The following is a 20,198-nucleotide window of genomic DNA, read 5'->3' as shown; positions in this document are numbered from 1 at the left end:
GGCTGAACAAGGACGCTTTGGTCAGATGCAGACACATCATAACTATCGACTGTTGTCACTGTTTTTGACATTACAACAAACAAATTAGTCTGTAATATTAGTAAACAGAAATGTATTAGTACTGAATTAATATATTTTTATCAACCTCGTTTCCTTTTTGTCAGACACCTATTTTGATAGACCCCTGAACTGTGTGTCATAGAACCTGAAAATGGAAGGCTTTCTTGTTCTTGTAACATAGTCACGGCTACTTCTTTCCCTGGCACACAAATTGCAGACTAATGTCACCACCTAATCATGTATAGTGAAGATGATTATTTTACTTATCATCACACAACAAAGTACCTTCTGGCGTCGTAGAAGATTCAGTTGGCAAGTGTGTGTTATCATTGGTACTCATACTGGTCTCCCATCTTACGGGTTGCACAGTCTTACTAATTGCACTGTCACCTCGCTTGATTCGTTTGTACTCACGATTCCTTTTCAAATAAGCTTCTCTCTGTTGTGGCGTCATCTGCATATACCTAACCCGATCACGGTAACGTTTGCGTTGAGAAGGATCCGTTGGTACAGCACTGGTTTGTTCAGTTAGGTGACGATATTGATCTACAATCACCAGCTTAATGAGACACACACAAGAAAAGATTGGTACTGAACTGGAATTTACATTTCAGGGCATGCAGAGAGAGAGAGAGAGGGAGAGAGAGAGAGAGAGAATGTTCTTTAGCCAACAATCATTTTTTCATGGGTAAACAGAAAATATGAATTCATTATCGCAGTTGATGTCCGTCAGTATTGAGTGTCAATCATATTTCTATCAAAATAAATATTTTAAATGTGAACAACGAAATGGCCCAAATAAAATAGCAGAGTCATAAAAAATCAAGAAAAATAATCAAATCATCTTTCGTGGCACACTTATCTCAAAACATAGTAGCTTTTGTAGTCTACGTACAGAATCTGCAACTTACACTGGCTTGGTCAAAAACGCAAACACCTTGCACGCAAAGAAATAGCCAAGAACATCAACAAGGTATAACCAGCTAATCCTAATGACAGGAAGCAATCTGACATAAAGGAATTCTCCAAACTCATAACCATCAACAGAAAAAGAAAAACGGGAATGTAGAGAAGGAGCAACTCACCTGTGCTTTCCTCCCGTGCTGTTGGCCGTCCGCACAAAGAATGTGTATTGTACATGGCGGCTTGCCGGTGTACGGCGCGGCTGGAGAGAGCGAAGAGACGAAGACGCGCGAATCTGAATGAACGGAGACGGGGCGCAAGAGTGGCACACTTCAGAACAACCAAGCCCTGCGATCTCAATAGCAAGGTCGTCAAAGAGTTGAGGTACTCTGCAAGCAGATGGAAATGGAATTTTAGCAAGATGTGAGCGGGGAGATACAGGCAATGGGAGACAACGGGGATGCTAGCCCGGGATGAAGCTTTTTGTTTTTTTCCTTTTGAAATCGGGATGAAGCTTGAAGGTATGCAGTCTTTTCCGTTCCAGCAGAGCGCGCGCGTGGGGCTCTGTTTCAATTAAATTATTCCAAACGTCGTGGGCCGTGGAGCTACCGGGAAGGTGCGAGTAGCTTCCAAACGCGCGAGCGCGCGGGAGACAGCGCGGGAAGGGAGTGGTGACGAATCCAACTGATTGCAGTCGTCCGACTCAGTGAAGCTAAGGCTGATGAAGGGTGGATAAGGGGATATGTGGTGAAATCAACGGCTAGAAGTGAGTTTGTGTTACTTGGCGAGAATCAAGAGTGGAGTGTAAATCCAATTTCAAAACTGATGCATTATCAAGAGTGGAGCATAATCAGCTAGCGAGCCATAATAATAAAACTCGGATGACAACACTTTCTCAAAATAATCAACACGATATAACAAAATGGTATCTCGCTAGTCCTTTCTGAGACCGCAAAACATAAATGCAGAGCACCTTTAAAGATCAAGAACTGACTAAACATTGTAATTCATGGTAAAAGAGATCCAGTCAAGTCATACCCAATATAAACCAATCATAATGAATGCAAACGACAGTGTGCTCTCCAGCGGGTGCTTTTTAATAAGAAGGGTGATGACTCAACATAAAAGTAAATAGATAGGCCCTTCGCAGAGGGAAGCAGGGATTTGTAGAGGTGCCAGAACTCGGTTTTGAAATAGAGATAAATTATATTTTGAGCGGCATACTTTCATTGTCAACATAGCAACTAAAATACGACGATATCTTCCATGCTAAACAGATTATAAGCGGTTCCCAAACAGAATGGTAAAGTTTATACCCCCCTCCTCCACAAGCATCAATCCATGGCTTGCTCGAAACAACGAGTGCCTCCAAAATTCAACGGGTCCCAAGGGGAGTTTTGTTTGCAGTTATTTTGATTTAGTTTGCATAAAGCATGGGACTGGGCATCCCGGATACCGGCCATTTTCTCGTGAATGAGGAGCGGAGTCCACTGCTCTTGAGAATAACCCGTCTAACACGGAAGATAAGGTCCGCTCTAGTTGACATATGAGCTATTTGAGCATGCAAAACAGAATGTTTATTTGAAGATTTAGAGTTTGGCACATACAAATTTACTTGGAACGGCAGGTAAATACCGCATATAGGAAGGTATAGTGGACTCATATGGAACAACTTTGGGGTTTAAGGAGTTTGGATGCACAAGCAGTATTCCCGCTTAGTACAAATGAAGGCTAGCAAAAGACTGGGGAGCGACCAACTGAGAGAGCGACAAGAGTCGTAAACATGCATTAAAATTAATTTACACCGAATATAAGCATGAGTAGGATATAATCCACCATGAACATAAATATCATGAAGGCTATGTTGATTTGATTCAACTACATGCGTGAACATGTGCCAAGTCGAGTCACTCAATTCATTTAAAGGAGGATACCACCCCATCATACCACATCATAATCATTCTAATAGCATGCTGGCACGCAAGGTAAACCATTATAATTCATAGCTAATCAAGCATGGCACAAGCAACTATAATCTCTAAATGTCATTGCAAATATGTTTACTTCATAATAGCTGAATCAAGAACGATGAATCATCATATTTACAAAAACAAGAGAGGTTGAGTTCATACCAGCTTTTCTCTTCCCAATAAGTCCATCATATATCATCATTATTGCCTTTCACTTGCACGACCGAACGGTGTGTATAATAATAAGAGTGCACGTGCATTGGACTAAGCTGGAATCTGCAAACATTCAACTCAAGAGAGAAGACAAGTAATATGGGCTCTAGGTTTAAATAATCAATCATGCATATAAGAGCCACTAAGCATTTTCAATATAGTCTTCTCGACCCCCAAAGAAAGGAAAATAAAATAAAAACTATTTACACGGGAAAGCTCCCAACAAGTAAAAGAAGAACGGGAAATATTTTTGGGTTTTCTTTTTAATTCTACTACAAGCATGAAAAGTAAACTAACTATTTTTTCGGTTTTTTCTTAAAGTTTAGCAAACACACAAGAAGAAAGAAGGAAAAAGAAAATAAATTAGCATGAATAATACAATGAAAAAGTATGAGCACCGACATCTAGCGATGAGTGTGTGTGAGCAGGAATGTAATGTCAGTGGGAAATACGTACTCCCGCAATCTTAGGCTTTTGGCCTAAGTTGGTCTATTGCCAGGGATGGCCTGACGGATATCCATAGGTGAAGCTGGGGTCTTAGTGTGACGAAGAAAACTTTGAATGCCACTGGCTAGCAGCCTCCTCTGGATCCCAAGAATAAACAGATAGTCGTGGAGGCTCATCTTGTGGCTTCGGCTCCGGGGCCGGTGCAGGGTTCCGATAGGTTTGAACAGCCGACCACGGAACAATGTGAGGCTCTGCATACAAGTTAAACAAAGAAGGAGCAGGCAAAGTAATAGTCTCAGGGTGATGTTCATCAAAGTATAATTTATATTTGAGCTCCCCATCGCGACTCTTAATAAGAAAATCATGCGCTATCATACTCTTGTAATCTAAATAAGCACGGGGCAGCGCTGTTTCTTCTTTCTCCGCATACCTAATAGGTATTTCAAAATGTTCAGCTAGGCGCGAAGCATAAATGCCTCCAAAGATGGGGCCCTTAGTACGGTTCAAACTTAACTGTCTAGCAACAATTCCACCCAAACTAACAGAGTTATCGCGGTAAAAACCATGGAGCAAAATAATAATATCTGGAATACTAAGGTTCCCACAGTTCCCGCGTCCAATCAAGCAACGACTAGCAAATATGGCAAAGTAGCGTAAAACAAGATAATGAATGCTAGTGATCCTCGCATCAGAAACCTTCCTGGTTTCTCCCACCGTGATAGTGTTAATAAAAGCTTCTACTTCGTTACGGTGGGGTTCATCTAAGGTGCCCTCAAAGGATTTCTGCAGACCTCGCAGAATTCAGCTAATGTCATCTTTTTAACAACGTCATATAAATGAAACTCTACTGATGGAGGTGATTTCTTAGGGAAAAAGTAGAAGTTTTGCACAAAAGTATTTGTGAGTAAGAGATACTGATGACGTTGGTCGCGGAGGAAGTTGGTGAGGCCGGCGTTCTCAATCAATATATAGAAATCATCATAAATCCCGGCTCTCCTTAAGAAGTCATCGGAGGGCCATTCACACGGCCGGACCTCCGCGGTGCGGGGCAAATTGAATTTGGGCTTCTCCTCTTCTTCCTTTTGTTTTTCCTTAGAGCTTCAGCTCGACGAGCCCCTCAAGAATTTCTTCATTATTTTTGAAATAATCTGAATTTTTTAGTAACTTCAAATAAAAGTGAACCAACTTCAATGAAATTGATAGTAACAACTCCCACAAGTGCCTAGAGCCTATATAAAGCATTAGAACTACTTGGAACCATATAAATTTGACATGCAAGCTTAAGAACATGGTCACCTATGCAGCACAAATTTGCAATGAATAAAGCACTAGAACAAAAACTAACTGGACCAATGGAGGAGTCACATACCAAGGAACAATCTCCCCAAGCAGTTTTGCAAGAGGTGCTTTGAGCAAGGAGATCGAAAATCACAGCAATGGGGGCTGGAACTCGTGCTTGAGTTGGTTTTTCGTGTTTGTGTGAGACAGAGGAAGAAGATGGGTGTAGGAATAAGTGGAGGAGGGCCACCGTGGGCCCACGAGGCAGGGGGGCGCGCCCAGGGGGGTAGGGCGCGCCCTCCACCCTCGTGGCCAGGCGGCAGCTCCCCCCGCGGTAATTTTTGCACAGTAAATTCTTAAATATTCCCGAAAAAATCATATTAAATTGGCATGGCATTCTGAGGACTTTTATTTTTGGGATATTTTTATATTGCACGGATAAGTCAGGAAACAGACAGAAAAATACTATTTTACTTTATTTCTACTAAATAACAGAAAATATAAAGAGGGTATAGAAGGTTGTGCTTCTAGTTTCATCCATCTCGTGATCATCAAAATGAACCCACTAACAAGGATGATCAAGTCTTGTTAACAAACTCATTCCGAATAATCCCGGGACCGGAGAAATTTTGAATAACACCAAGTTACCTCAACGGGGATATGAAAATCCCCAACAATAAGAATATCATACTTTTTCTTGACAGTAGGGAGAGGAAATTCAAAACCTCCAAATATAATCGATGGAACTTTTCCAATAGAGTTGATACTATAAACTTGAGGTTGTTTCCTCGGAAAGTGTACCGTATGCTCATTACCATTAACATAAAAAGTGACATTGCCTTTGTTGCAATCAATAACGGCCCCTGAAGTGTTAAGGAAAGGTCTTCCAAGAATAATAGACATACTATCATCCTCAGGAATATCAAGAATAACAAAGTCCGTTAAAATAGTGACGTTTGCAACCACAACAGGCACATCCTCACAAATACCGACAGGTATAGCAGTTGATTTATCAGCCATTTGCAAAGATATTTCAGTAGGTGTCAACTTATTCAAGTCAAGTCTACGATATAAAGAGAGAGGCATGACACTAACACCGGCTCCAAGATCACATAAAGCAGTTTTAACATAACTTCTTTTAATGGAGCATGGTATAGTAGGCACTTCGGGATCTCCAAGTTTCTTTGGTATTCCACCTTTAAAGGTGTAATTAGCAAGCATGGTGAAAATTTCAGCTTCAGGTATCTTTCTTTTATTAGCAATAATATCCTTCATATACTTAGCATAAGGATTTGTTTTGAGCACATCAGTTAATCGCATACGCGAAAAGATCGGTCTAATCATTTCAGCAAAGCGCTCAAAATCCTCATCATCCTTTTCCTTGGATGGTTTCGGAGGAAAAGGCATGGGTTTCTGAACCCATGGTTCTCTTTCTTTACCATGTTTCCTAGCAACGAAGTCTCTTTTATCATAACGTTGATTCTTTGATTGTGGGTTATCAAGATCAACAACAGGTTCAACTTCTACATCATTATCATTACTAGGTTGAGCATCATCATGAACATTATCATTAACATTATCACTAGGTTCATGTTCATCACCTGATTGTGTTTCAGCATCATACATAGAGACATCATTTGGATTATCAGGTGGTTCAGCAATAGGTTCACTAGAAGTTTGCACAGTCCTATCATTTTTATTTTTCTTCCTCTTAGAAGAACTAGGCATATCAATATTATTTCTCTGAGAATCTTGCTCGATTCTCTTAGGGTGGCCTTCAGGATACAAAGGTTCTATTGGAAATATGCCCTAGAGGCAATAATAAAAGTATTATTATATTTCATTGTTCATGATAATTGTCTTTTATTCATGCTATAATTGTATTATCCGGAAATCGTAATACACGTGTGAATACATAGACCACAATATGTCCCTAGTGAGCCTCTAGTTGACTAGCTCGTTGTGATCAACAGATAGTCATGGTTTCCTGGCTATGGACATTGGATGTCGTTGATAACGGGATCACATCATTAGGAGAATGATGTGATGGACAAGACCCAATCCTGAGCATAGCACAAAGATCGTGTAGTTCGTTTGCTAGAGCTTTGCCAATGTCAAGTATCTCTTCCTTAGACCATGAGATCGTGTAACTCCCGGATACCGTAAGAGTGCTTTGGGAGTACCAAACGTCACAACGTAACTGGGTGATTATAAAGGTGCACTACAGGTATCTCCGAAAGTGTCTGTTGGGTTGACACGGATCGAGACTGGGATCTGTCACTCCGTATGACGGAGAGGTATCTCTGGGCCCACTCGGTAATGCATCATCATAATGAGCTCAAGGTGACCAAGGTGTTGGGCCACGGGATCATGCATTACGGTACGAGTAAAGTGACTTGCCGGTAACGAGACTGAACAAGGTATTGGGATACCGACGATCGAGTCTCGGGCAAGTAACGTACCGATTGACAAAGGGAATTGTATACAGGGTTTGATCGAATCCTCGACATCGTGGTTCAACCGATGAAATCATCGAGGAGCATGTGGGAGCCAACATGGGTATCCAGACCCCGCTGTTGGTTATTGCCCGAGAGTCGTCTCGGTCATGTCTACGTGTCTCCCGAACCCGTAGGGTCTACACACTTAAGGTTCGGTGACGCTAGGGTTGTATGAATATGAGTATGCAGCATACCGAATGTTGTTCGGAGTCCCGTATGAGATCCCGGACATCACGAGGAGTTTCGGAATGGTCCGGAGGTAAAGAATAATATATAGGAAGTGGTTTTTCGGCCACCGGGAAAGTTTCGGGGTCTCCCGGTAATGTACCGGGACCACCGGAAGGGTCCCGGGGGTCCACCGGGTGGGGCCACCCATCCCGGAGGGCCCCATGGGCTGATGTGGGAGGGGAGCCAGCCCATAGTGGGCTGGTGCGCCCCCCTAGGCCCACCCCCTGCGCCTAGGGTTGAAACCCTAGGGTGGGGGGGGCGCACCACATGCCTTGGGGGGCACTCCTCCCCCCTTGGCCGCCGCCCCCTTGGGAGATCCAATCTCCCAGGGCCGGTGCCCCCCCCTGGGGGCCTATATAAAGGAGGGCAGGGGGAGGGCAGCCGCACCCTTGTGCTTGGCGCCTCCCTCCCCCTGCTACACCTCGTCCTCCTCCCGTAGACGCTTGGCGAAGCCCTGCCGGAGTTCTGCTGCATCCACCACCACGCCGTCGTGCTGCTGGATCATCATCAACCTCTCCTTCCCCCTTGCTGGATCAAGAAGGAGGAGACGTCTCCCGTCCCGTACGTGTGTTGAACGCGGAGGTGCTGTCCGTTCAGCACTTGGACATCGGTGATCTGAATCACGTCGAGTACGACTCCATCATCACCATCCCCTTGCAAGCTTCCGCACGTGATCTACAAGTGGTATGTAGATGCAAACTCACTCCCTTGAATCGTTGCTTAGATGAACTCATAGATGGATCTTGGTGAAACCGTAGAAAATTTTTAAATTTTCTGCAACGTTCCCCAACAGTGGCATCATGAGCTAGGTCTATGCGTAGTTCTCTTTGCACGAGTAGAACACAATTTTGTTGTGGGCGTGGATCTTGTCAACTTGCTTGCCTCTACTAGTCTTTTCTTGCTTCAGCGGTATTGTGGGATGAAGCGGCCCGGACCAACCTTACACGTACGCTTACGTGAGACCGGTTCCACCGATTGACATGCACTAGTTGCATAAGGTGGCTGGTGGGTGTCTGTCTCTCCCACTTTAGTTGGAGCGGATTCGATGAAAAGGGCCCTTATGAAGGGTAAATAGAAGTTGACAAAATCACGTTGTGGTTATTCGTAGGTAAGAAAACGTTCTTGCTAGAACCCAATTGCAGCCACGTAAAAGATGCAACAACAATTAGAGGACGTCTAACTTGTTTTTGCAGCAATTGATCATGTGATGTGATATGGCCAGAAGTTGTGATGAATGATGAATTGTGATGTATGAGATCATGTTCTTGTAATAGGATTCACGACTTGCATGTCGATGAGTATGACAACCGGCAGGAGCCATAGGAGTTGTCTTTATTTTTGTATGACCTGCGTGTCATTGAAGAACGCCATGTAAACTACTTTACTTTATTGCTAAATGCATTAGCCATAGAAGTAGAAGTAGTCGTTGGCGTGACAACTTCATGAAGACACGATGATGGAGATCATGATGATGGAGATCATGGTGTCAAGCCGGTGACAAGATGATCATGGAGCCCCGAAGATGGAGATCAATGGAGCTATATGATATTGGCCAAATCATGTCACAACTTTATAATTGCATGTGATGTTTATTATGTTTATGCATCTTGTTTACTTAGGACGACGGTAGTAAATAAGATGATCCCTTACAAAAAATTTCAAGAAGTGTTCTCCCCTAACTGTGCACCGTTGCTACAGTTTGTCGTTTCGAAGCACCACATGATGATCGGGTGTGATAGATCCTTACGTTCACATACAATGGGTGTAAGACAGTTTTACACAACAAAAACACTTAGGGTTAACTTGATGAGCCTAGCATGTGCAGACATGGCCTCGGAACACGGAGACCGAAAGGTCGAACACGAGTCGTATGGAAGATACGATCAACATGAAGATGTTCACCGACGATGACTAGTCCGTCTCACGTGATGATCGGACACGGCCTAGTCGACTTGGATCGTGTAACACTTAGATGACTAGAGGGATGTCTAATCTGAGTGGGAGTTCATAATTTGATTAGAACTTAATTATCATGAACTTAGTCTAAAACCTTTGCAAATATGTCTTGTAGATCAAATGGCCAACGCTCATGTCAACATGAACTTCAACGCGTTCCTAGAGAAAACCAAGCTGAAAGATGATGGCAGCAACTATACAGACTGGGTCCGGAACCTGAGGATCATCCTCATAGCTTCCAGGAAGCAATATGTCCTAGAAGGACCGCTAGGTGATGCTCCCGTCCCAGAGAACCAAGACATTATGAATGCTTGGCAGACTCGTGCTGATGATTACTCCCTCGTTCAGTGCGGCATGCTTTACAGCTTAGAACCGGGGCTCCAAAAGCGTTTTGAGCATCACGGAGCATATGAGATGTTCGAGGAGCTGAGACTAGTTTTTCAAGCTCACGCCCGGGTCGAGAGATATGACGTCTCCGACAAGTTCTACAGTTGTAAGATGGAGGAAAATAGTTCTGTCAGTGAGCACATACTCAAGATGTCTGGGTTGCATAATCGTATGACCCAGCTGAATATTAACCTCCCTGATGAGGCGGTCATTGACAGAATCCTTCAGTCGCTCCCACCAAGCTACAAGAGCTTTGTGATGAACTACAACATGCAGGGGATGGAAAAGACCATTCCTGAAGTGTTCTCTATGCTAAAGTCAGCAGAGGCTGAAATCAAGAAAGAACATCAAGTGTTGATGGTCAATAAGACCACTAAGTTCAAGAAGGGCAAGGGCAAGAAGAACTTCAAGAAGGACGGCAAGGATGTTGCCGCGCCCGGTAAGCCAGTTGCCGGGAAGAAGTCAAAGAATGGACCCAAGCCTGAGACTGAGTGCTTTTATTGCAAGGGGAAGGGTCACTGGAAGCGGAACTGCCCCAAATACTTAGCGGATAAGAAGGCCGGCAACACCAAAGGTATATTTGATATACATGTAATTGATGTGTACCTTACCAGTACTCGTAGTAACTCCTGGGTATTTGATACCGGTGCCGTTGCTTATATTTGTAACTCACAGCAGGAGCTGCGGAATAAACGGAGACTGGCGAAGGACGAGGTGACGATGCGCGTCGGGAATGGTTCCAGAGTCGATGTGATCGCCGTCGGCACGCTGCCTATACATTTACCTACGGGATTAGTTTTGAACCTTAATAATTGTTATTTAGTGCCAAGTTTGAGCATGAACATTGTATCTGGATCTCGTTTAATACGAGATGGCTACTCATTTAAGTCCGAGAATAATGGTTGTTCGATTTATATGAGAGATATGTTTTATGGTCATGCTCCGATGGTCAATGGTTTATTCTTAATGAATCTCGAGCGTAATATTACACATGTTCATAGTGTGGATGCCAAAAGATGTAAAGTTGATAACGATAGTCCCACATACTTGTGGCACTGCCGCCTTGGTCACATTGGTGTCAAGCGCATGAAGAAGCTCCATGCTGATGGACTTTTAGAGTCTCTTGATTATGAATCGTTTGACACATGCGAACCATGCCTCATGGGCAAAATGACCAAGACTCCGTTCTCCGGAACAATGGAGCGAGCAACCAACTTGTTGGAAATCATACATACCGATGTGTGCGGTCCAATGAGTGTTGAGGCTCGCAGAGGATATCGTTATGTTCTCACTCTCACTGATGACTTGAGTAGATATGGGTATGTCTACTTAATGAAACACAAGTCTGAGACCTTTGAAAAGTTCAAGGAATTTCAGAATGAAGTTGAGAATCAACGTGACCGAAAAATAAAGTTCCTACGATCAGATCGTGGAGGAGAATATTTAAGTCACGAATTTGGCACACACTTAAGGAAATGTGGAATCGTTTCACAACTCATGCCGCCTGGAATACCTCAGCGAAACGGTGTGTCCGAACGTCGTAATCGCACTCTATTGGATATGGTGCGGTCTATGATGTCTCTTACCGATTTACCGCTATCATTTTGGGGATACACTCTAGAGACAGCTACATTCGCTTTAAATAGGGCACTGTCTAAATCCGTTGAGACGACACCGTATGAATTATGGTTTGGGAAGAAACCTAAGCTGTCGTTTCTAAAAGTTTGGGGATGCGATGCTTATGTCAAGAAACTTCAACCTGAAAAGCTCGAACCCAAGTCGGAAAAATGCGTCTTCATAGGATACCCTAAGGAAACTGTCGGGTATACCTTCTACTTAAGATCCGAGGGCAAGATCTTTGTTGCCAAGAACGGATGCTTTTTGGAAAAAGAGTTTCTCTCGAAAGAAGTAAGTGGGAGGAAAGTAGAACTCGATGAAGTACTACCTCTCGAACGGGAAAGTGGTGCAGCTCAGGAAAATGTTCCTGTGATGCGCACACCAACTGAAGAGGAAACCAATGATGATGATCAAGGTACTTCGGATCAAGTTGCTACTGAACTTCGTAGGTCCACAAGGACACGTTCCGCACCAGAGTGGTACGGCAACCCCGTCCTGGAAATCATGTTGTTAGACAACGGTGAACCTTCGAACTATGAAGAAGCGATGGCGGGCCCAGATTCCAACAAATGGCTTGAAGCCATGAAATCCGAGATAGAATCCATGTATGAAAACAAAGTATGGACTTTGACAGACTTGCCCGATGATCGGCGAGCGATAGAAAACAAATGGATCTTTAAGAAGAAGACGGACACGGATGGCAATGTTACCATCTATAAAGCTCGACTTGTCGCTAAGGGTTATCGACAAGTTCAAGGGATTGACTACGACGAGACATTCTCTCCCGTAGCGAAGCTAAAGTCCGTCCGAATCATGTTAGCAATTGCCGCATACTATGATTATGAGATATGGCAGATGGACGTCAAAACGGCATTCCTTAACGGGCATCTTAAGGAAGAACTGTATATGATGCAGCCGGAAGGTTTTGTCGATCCTAAGAACGCTAACAAAGTATGCAAGCTCCAGTGATCCATTTATGAGCTGGTGCAAGCATCTCGGAGTTGGAATATTTGCTTTGATGAGATGATCAAAGCGTTTGGGTTTATGCAGACTTATGGAGAAGCCTGCGTTTACAAGAAAGTGAGTGGGAGCTCTGTAGCATTTCTCATATTATATGTAGATGACATACTCTTGATGGGAAATAATATAGAACTTCTGGACAGCATTAAGGCCTACTTGAACAAATGTTTTTCAATGAAGGACCTTGGAGAAGCTGCTTATATATTAGGCATCAAGATCTATAGAGATAGATCGAGACGCCTCATAGGTCTTTCACAAAGCACATACCTTGATAAGATTTTGAAAAGGTTCAAAATGGATCAGCCCAAGAAAGGGTTCTTGCCTATGTTACAAGGTGTGAGATTGAGCTCGGCTCAGTCACCGACCACGGCAAAAGATAAAGAAGAGATGAGTGTCATCCCCTATGCTTCAGCCATAGGATCTATTATGTATGCCATGCTGTGTACCAGACCTGATGTAAACCTTGCCGTGAGTTTGGTAGCAAGATACCAAAGTAATCTCGGCAAGGAACACTGGACAGCGGTCAAGAATATCCTGAAGTACCTGAAAAGGACAAAGGACATGTTTCTCGTTTATGGAGGAGACGAAGAGCTCGTCGTAAAGGGTTACGTCAACGCTAGCTTCGACTCAGATCCGGATGACTCTAAGTCATAAACCGGATACGTGTATATGTTGAATGGTGGAGCAGTAAGCTGGTGCAGCTGCAAGCAGAGCGTCGTGGCGGGATCTACGTGTGAAGCGGAGTACATGGCAGCCTCGGAGGCAGCGCATGAAGCGATTTGGGTGAAGGAGTTCATCACCGACCTAGGAGTCATACCCAATGCGTCGGGGACAATCAAACTCTTCTGTGACAACACTGGAGCTATTGCCCTTGCCAAGGAGCCCAGGTTTCACAAGAAGACCAGGCACATCAAGCATCGTTTCAACTCCATCTGTGAAAATGTTCAAGATGGAGACATAGAAATTTGCAAAGTACATACGGATCTGAATGTCGCAGATCCGTTGACTAAACCTCTCTCGCGAGCAAAACATGATCAACACCAGAACTCTATGGGTGTTCGATTCATCACAATGTAACTAGATTGGTGACTCTAGTGCAAGTGGGAGACTGTTGGAAATATGCCCTAGAGGCAATAATAAAAGTATTATTATATTTCATTGTTCATGATAATTGTCTTTTATTCATGCTATAACTGTATTATCCGGAAATCGTAATACACATGTGAACACATAGACCACAATATGTCCCTAGTGAGCCTCTAGTTGACTAGCTCGTTGTGATCAACAGATAGTCATGGTTTCCTGGCTATGGACATTGGATGTCGTTGATAACGGGATCACATCATTAGGAGAATGATGTGATGGACAAGACCCAATCCTGAGCATAGCACAAAGATCGTGTAGTTCGTTTGCTAGAGCTTTGCCAATGTCAAGTATCTCTTCCTTAGACCATGAGATCGTGTAACTCCCGAATACCGTAAGAGTGCTTTGGGTGTACCAAACGTCACAACGTAACTAGGTGATTATAAAGGTGCACTATAGGTATCTCCGAAAGTGTCTGTTGGGTTGACACGGATCGAGACTGGGATTTGTCACTCCGTATGACGGAGAGGTATCTCTGGGCCCACTCGGTAATGCATCATCATAATGAGCTCAAGGTGACCAAGGTGTTGGGCCACGGGATCATGCATTACGGTACGAGTAAAGTGACTTGCCGGTAACGAGACTGAACAAGGTATTGGGATACCGACGATCGAGTCTCGGGCAAGTAACGTACTGATTGGCAAAGGGAATTGTATACAGGGTTTGATCGAATCCTCGACATCGTGGTTCAACCGATGAAATCATCGAGGAGCATGTGGGAGCCAACATGGGTATCCAGACCCCGCTGTTGGTTATTGCCCGAGAGTCGTCTCGGTCATGTCTACGTGTCTCCCGAACCCGTAGGGTCTACACACTTAAGGTTCGGTGACGCTAGGGTTGTATGAATATGAGTATGCAGCATACCGAATGTTTTTCGGAGTCCCGGATGAGATCCCGGATGTCACGAGGAGTTTCGGAATGGTCCGGAGGTAAAGAATAATATATAGGAAGTGGTTTTTCGGCCATTGGGAAAGTTTCGGGGTCTCCCGGTAATGTACCGGGACCACCGGAAGGGTCCCGGGGGTCCACCGGGTGGGGCCACCCATCCCGGAGGGCCCCATGGGCTGACGTGGGAGGGGAGCCAGCCCATAGTGGGCTGGTGCGCCCCCCTAGGCCCACCCCCTACGCCTAGGGTTGAAACCCTAGGGTGGGGGGGGGGGCGCACCACATGCCTTGGGGGGCACTCCTCCCCCCTTGGCCGCCGCCCCCTTGGGAGATCCAATCTCCCAGGGCCGGCGCCCCCCCTGGGGGCCTATATAAAGGAGGGCAGGGGGGAGGGCAGCCGCACCCTTGTGCTTGGCGCCTCCCTCCCCTGCTACACCTCGTCCTCCTCCCGTAGACGCTTGGCGAAGCCCTGCCGGAGTTCTGCTGCATCCACCACCACGCCGTCGTGCTGCTGGATCATCATCAACCTCTCCTTCCCCCTTGCTGGATCAAGAAGGAGGAGACGTCTCCCGTCCCGTACGTGTGTTGAACGCGGAGGTGCTGTCCGTTCAGCACTTGGACATCGGTGATCTGAATCACGTCGAGTACGACTCCATCATCACCATCCCCTTGCAAGCTTCCGCACGTGATCTACAAGTGGTATGTAGATGCAAACTCACTCCCTTGACTCGTTGCTTAGATGAACTCATAGATGGATCTTGGTGAAACCGTAGGAAAATTTTTAATTTTCTGCAACGTTCCCCAACAGGTTCCTGAGTCATTCTACCAGTTCTAGTAGCCACTCTAACAGCATAATCATTTTTCTAACTATTCATTTCATCAAACACTTCTTTCTGAGCTTTAAGTACTTGTTCTACTTGAGTGGTAACCATAGAAGCATGTTTGCTAACAAGTTTAAGTTCACCTCTAATATCAGCCATATATTCACTCAAGCGTTTAATCATAAAGGTATTCTGTTTTAATTGTCTACCAAAATAACCATTAAAGTCATCTTGCTTAAACATAAAGTCATCAAACTCATCCAAGCACTGACTAGCAATTTTAGTAGGAGGAACTTCAGCTTTATCATATCGATAGAGAGAATTTACCTTTACTACCTGTGTCGGGATATCGGGAGGTTCTTCGGTAAATAAGTAATTGAGATCATATACTTCTTCAACAGGCGGTAAATTAAGACCATGTATTTCTTCAATAGGAGGTAAATTCTTAACATCTTCAGCTTTAATACCCTTTTCTTTCATAGATTTCTTTGCCTCTTGCATATCTTCGGGACTGAGAAATAGAACACCTCTCTTCTTCGGAGTTGGTTTAGGAATAGGCTCAGTAATAGGCTCAGGAGCTGGCTCAGGAGTTGGCTCAGGAGGTGCCCAATTATTTTCATTAGCCAACATATTATTCAATAGAAGTTCAGCATCATCCGGTGTTCTTTCCCTGAAAAGAGAACCAGCACAACTATCCAGGTAATCTCTGGAAGCATCAGTTAGTCCATTATAAAAGATATCAAATATTTCAGGTTTCTTAAGAGGATGATCAGGCAAAGCATTAAGTAACTTGAGAAGCCTCCCCCAAGCTTGTGGGAGACTCTCTTTTTCAATTTGCACAAAATTGTATATTTCCCTCAAAGCAGCTTGTTTCTTATGAGCAGGGAAATATTTAGCAGAGAAGTAATAAATCATATCCTGGGGACTTTGCACACAACCAGGATCAAGAGAATTAAACCATTTCTTAGCATCATCCTTTAATGAGAACAGAAATACTTTAAGTAAATAAAGGTGGCACGATCTCAGATTATTAGTAAACAGGGCAGCTATATCATCTAACTTACGAAGATGTGCCACAACAGTTTCAGATTCATAGCCATAAAAAGGATCAGATTCAACCAAAGTAATTATATCTGGATCGACAGAAATATCATAATAATCATAATCAGAAACACAGATAGGTGAAATAGCAAAAGCAGGATCGGATCTCATCCTTCCTCTAAAAGATTCTTTACTCCACTTAATTAGCAACCTCTTACGTTCAAGACTATCCTGGCAAGCAACAACAGCTTCAAAAGATTCAGCACTAAAAAGATAACCCTCAGGAATAGCAGGCATATGCTCATCATCACTAACATCATCGTGTTCAGGTTCAATAATTTCTCTTTCTCTAGACCTAGCAATTTGCTCATCAAGAAATTCGCCGAGTGGCACAGTAGTATCAAGCATAGAAGTAGTTTCATCATAAGTATCATGCATAGCAGAAGTGACATCATCAATAACATGCGACATATCAAAATCAATAGCAGTAGTAGGTTTAGGTGTCGCAAACTTACTCATAACAGATGGAGAATCTAGTGCAAGGCTAGATGGCAGTCCCTTACCTCCCCTCGTAGTTGAGGGCAAAATAGTAGTTCGGTCATCTTTCAAGTTCTTCATGGTGTCCAGCAGATATAAATCCCAAGTGACTCAAAGAATAGAGCTATGCTCCCCGACAACAGCGCCAGGAAAAGGTCTTGATAACCCACAAGTATAGGGGACCGCAACAGTTTTCGAGGGTAGAGTATTCAACCCAAATTTATTGATTCGACACAAGGGGAGCCAAAGAATATTCTCAAGTATTAGCAGCTGAGTTGTCAATTCAACCACACCTGGAAACTTAGTATCTGCAGCAAAGTGTTTAGTAGCAAAGTAATATGATAAGGTGGTAACGGTAACAAAGTAAAGACAGCAAAAGTAATGTTTTTGGTATTTTTGTAGTGATTGTAACAGTAGCAACGGAAAAGTAAATAAGCAAGAACCAGTATATGGAAAACTCGTAGGCACCGGATTAGCGATGGATAACTATGCCGGATGTGGTTCATCATGTAACAGCCATAACATAGGGTGACACAGAACTAGCTCCAGTTCATCAATGTAATGTAGGCATGTATTCCGTATATAGTCATACGTGCTTACGGAAAAGAACTTGCATGACATCTTTTGTCCTACCCTCCCATGGCAGCGGGGTCCTATTGGAAACTAAGGGATATTAAGGCCTCCTTTTAATAGAGAACCGGAACAAAGCATTAGCACATAGTGAATACATGAACGCCTCAAACTACGGTCATCACTGAGAGTGGTCCCGATTATTGTCACTTCGGGGTTGCCGGATCATAACACATAGTAGGTGACTATAGACTTGCAAGATAGGATCTAGAACACACATATATTCATGAAAACATAATAGGTTCAGATCTGAAAATCATGGCACTCGGGCCCTAGTGACAAGCATTAAGCATAGCAAAGTCATAGCAACATCAATCTCAGAACATAATGGATACTAGGGATCAAACCCTAACAAAACTAACTCGATTACATGATAAATCTCATCCAACCCATCACCGTCCAGCAAGCCTACGATGCAATTACTCACGCACAGCGGTGAGCATCATGAAATTGGTGATGGAGGATGGTTGATGATGACGACGACGGTGAATCCCCCTCTCCGGAGCCCCGAACGGACTCCAGATCAGCCCTCCCGAGAGAGATTAGGGCTTGGCGGCGACTCCGTATCGTAAAACATGATGAAACTTTCTCTCTGATTTTTTTCTCCCCGAAAGCCAATATATGGAGTCGGAGTTGGCATCGGAGGGCCACCAGGGGGCCCACGAGGTAGGGGGCGCGCCTAGGGGGGAGGGGCACGTCCCCCACCCACGTGAACAGGGTGTGGGCCCCCTGGCCTTCATCTTTGGCGAGGATTTTTTATTATTTATTCTAAGATATTTCGTGGAGTTTCAGGTCATTCCGAGAACTTTTGTTTTCTGCACATAAAACAACACCATGGCAATTCTGCTGAAAACAGCGTCAGTCCGGGTTAGTTCCATTCAAATCATACAAGTTAGAGTCCAAAACAAGGGCAAAAGTGTTTGGAAAAGTAGATACGACGGAGATGTATCAGCCCATCTTAAGTAAGGGCCTAATGTATCTACATACTTAATTTTTTTAAAGAAAATGATTTGCAGGACATAAAATCAATATGGACTGGGGGCATTTACCCCCCCCCCCCCACAAACTCCTCGGTGCATTTCACCGTGTTATATCTATTCAATAGTTCTTTATAGCTGAGTACGTTATATCACATGTAGATGGTGTTGATATTTTATTTGCTAACTAAAATTAGAAACAATTATGTTTATGCCTTTATATTTTTCATGATATACGATATATATTGTTGAAAGTATATATATGTTACTCTATTAAGGTTCATTGTCCCTCGATCACACTAGGGCCTACATAATATTAGGGCCGACCCTGTCTCTCTGCAAAAGAAATTAAAAAAACCTGGTAAGTACCACACGTCCGGCACGAACACATGACAATTCCGAATGTTTTTCATGGCAAGTTTGGTGACGCGAGGATGGCAACTTTAGTTATCAAGCACGACAACTTTCTTTTCAGACAGCAAGTTTCAGTCTTTTGCTTTGTTTTTTTCTTTTCGGATGGCAACTTTAATCGTAAAAAACTTCAGGCCCGAAGTGTTTCATGCCACACATGGCACTTATCATTTGGAAAAATAAAATATGTATTGTCGGGCTGTAGCAGCAGAGGTAAACAAACTAATCAGAGGTGACACAAGGGTCCACAACAAATTACGATGGCACCAAGAACTCCTTGGAATTGGAATGGAACAATGTTGTTAAACTAAACTAAACTAAGCCTGGCAGCGTTGTTCCTCCGTAGCAACCACGTGCCCACCATTGAGCCCCGGACCGCTGGCAGAACATGTATATGACTACAAGATGACTGATGAGCGCTCTGTTGTACAACAGGTCCATGAGATACAGTTGCTCGCAAAAGAACTTGAGTACTTCAAGTGTGTGTTGCCGGACAAATTTGTTGCCAGAGGCATCATTTCCAAGCTTCCACCTTCGTGGAACAATTTTGCTACTTCCCTGAAACACAAGAGACAAGAGTTTTCCGTTGCGGATCTCATTAGTACGCTTGATGTTGAAGAGAAGGCGAGAGCAAAGGACACACGTGCTCGAGTTGCTGAGGGAGCTTCTAGTGCCCACATGGTACAGAAGAAGAACTTTCAGCCCAACAAGTTTAAAAACAACAAGAACAAAACTCAGGGCGAAGGCAAGTTTGATACAAAGAACAAGCCATCGCATTCTACCAACTTCAAGAAGAATTCTCACAAGAAGGGGAAGGGACTTTGTCATGTCTGCGGTGATCCTAATCACTGGGCTCCGAAGTGTCCTAACCGCTTTGAGGAGCGCGAGCATGAGAAGAGCGGCAAGTTCGCCAATGTTGTCATCAGTGATATTGATATGAAGGAATCTGGGTACGGTATTCTTCCTACCATCCTTTCAGTATTTCAATCTCCTGATTGGTTAATTGACACCGGTGCCAATGTACATGTTTGTGCTGACGCCTCAATGTTTTCTTCTTACCAGGTCACAGGGACTTCTCCCGTGCTGATGGGGAATGGGTCACATGCCATCGTTCGAGGTGTCGGTACGGTCGATCTGAAGTTTACTTCGGGCAAGACTGTGCATTTGAAGAACGTT

General features: G+C 43.9%; 1 long non-coding RNA gene across 1 annotated transcript; it reads right to left on the bottom strand.

Moving 5' to 3' along the window:
• Positions 1-365: 365 nt before the first annotated feature.
• Positions 366-1,507, bottom strand: LOC123040564 (uncharacterized). The gene is made up of 3 exons (XR_006418196.1): positions 1,403-1,507; positions 1,146-1,311; positions 366-606 (listed from the first exon to the last, which is right to left on the bottom strand). It is a non-coding gene; the product is annotated as an uncharacterized lncRNA (long non-coding RNA).
• Between the last annotated feature and the right edge of the window lie 18,691 nt (positions 1,508-20,198).

The sequence above is a fragment of the Triticum aestivum genome, chromosome 2B (assembly GCF_018294505.1).
Source record: "Triticum aestivum cultivar Chinese Spring chromosome 2B, IWGSC CS RefSeq v2.1, whole genome shotgun sequence".
In the NCBI taxonomy this organism is placed as follows: domain Eukaryota; kingdom Viridiplantae; phylum Streptophyta; class Magnoliopsida; order Poales; family Poaceae; genus Triticum; species Triticum aestivum.
The sequence above is the reverse complement of the archived record's forward strand: the minus strand, read 5'-3'. Positions and strand labels throughout refer to the sequence as shown.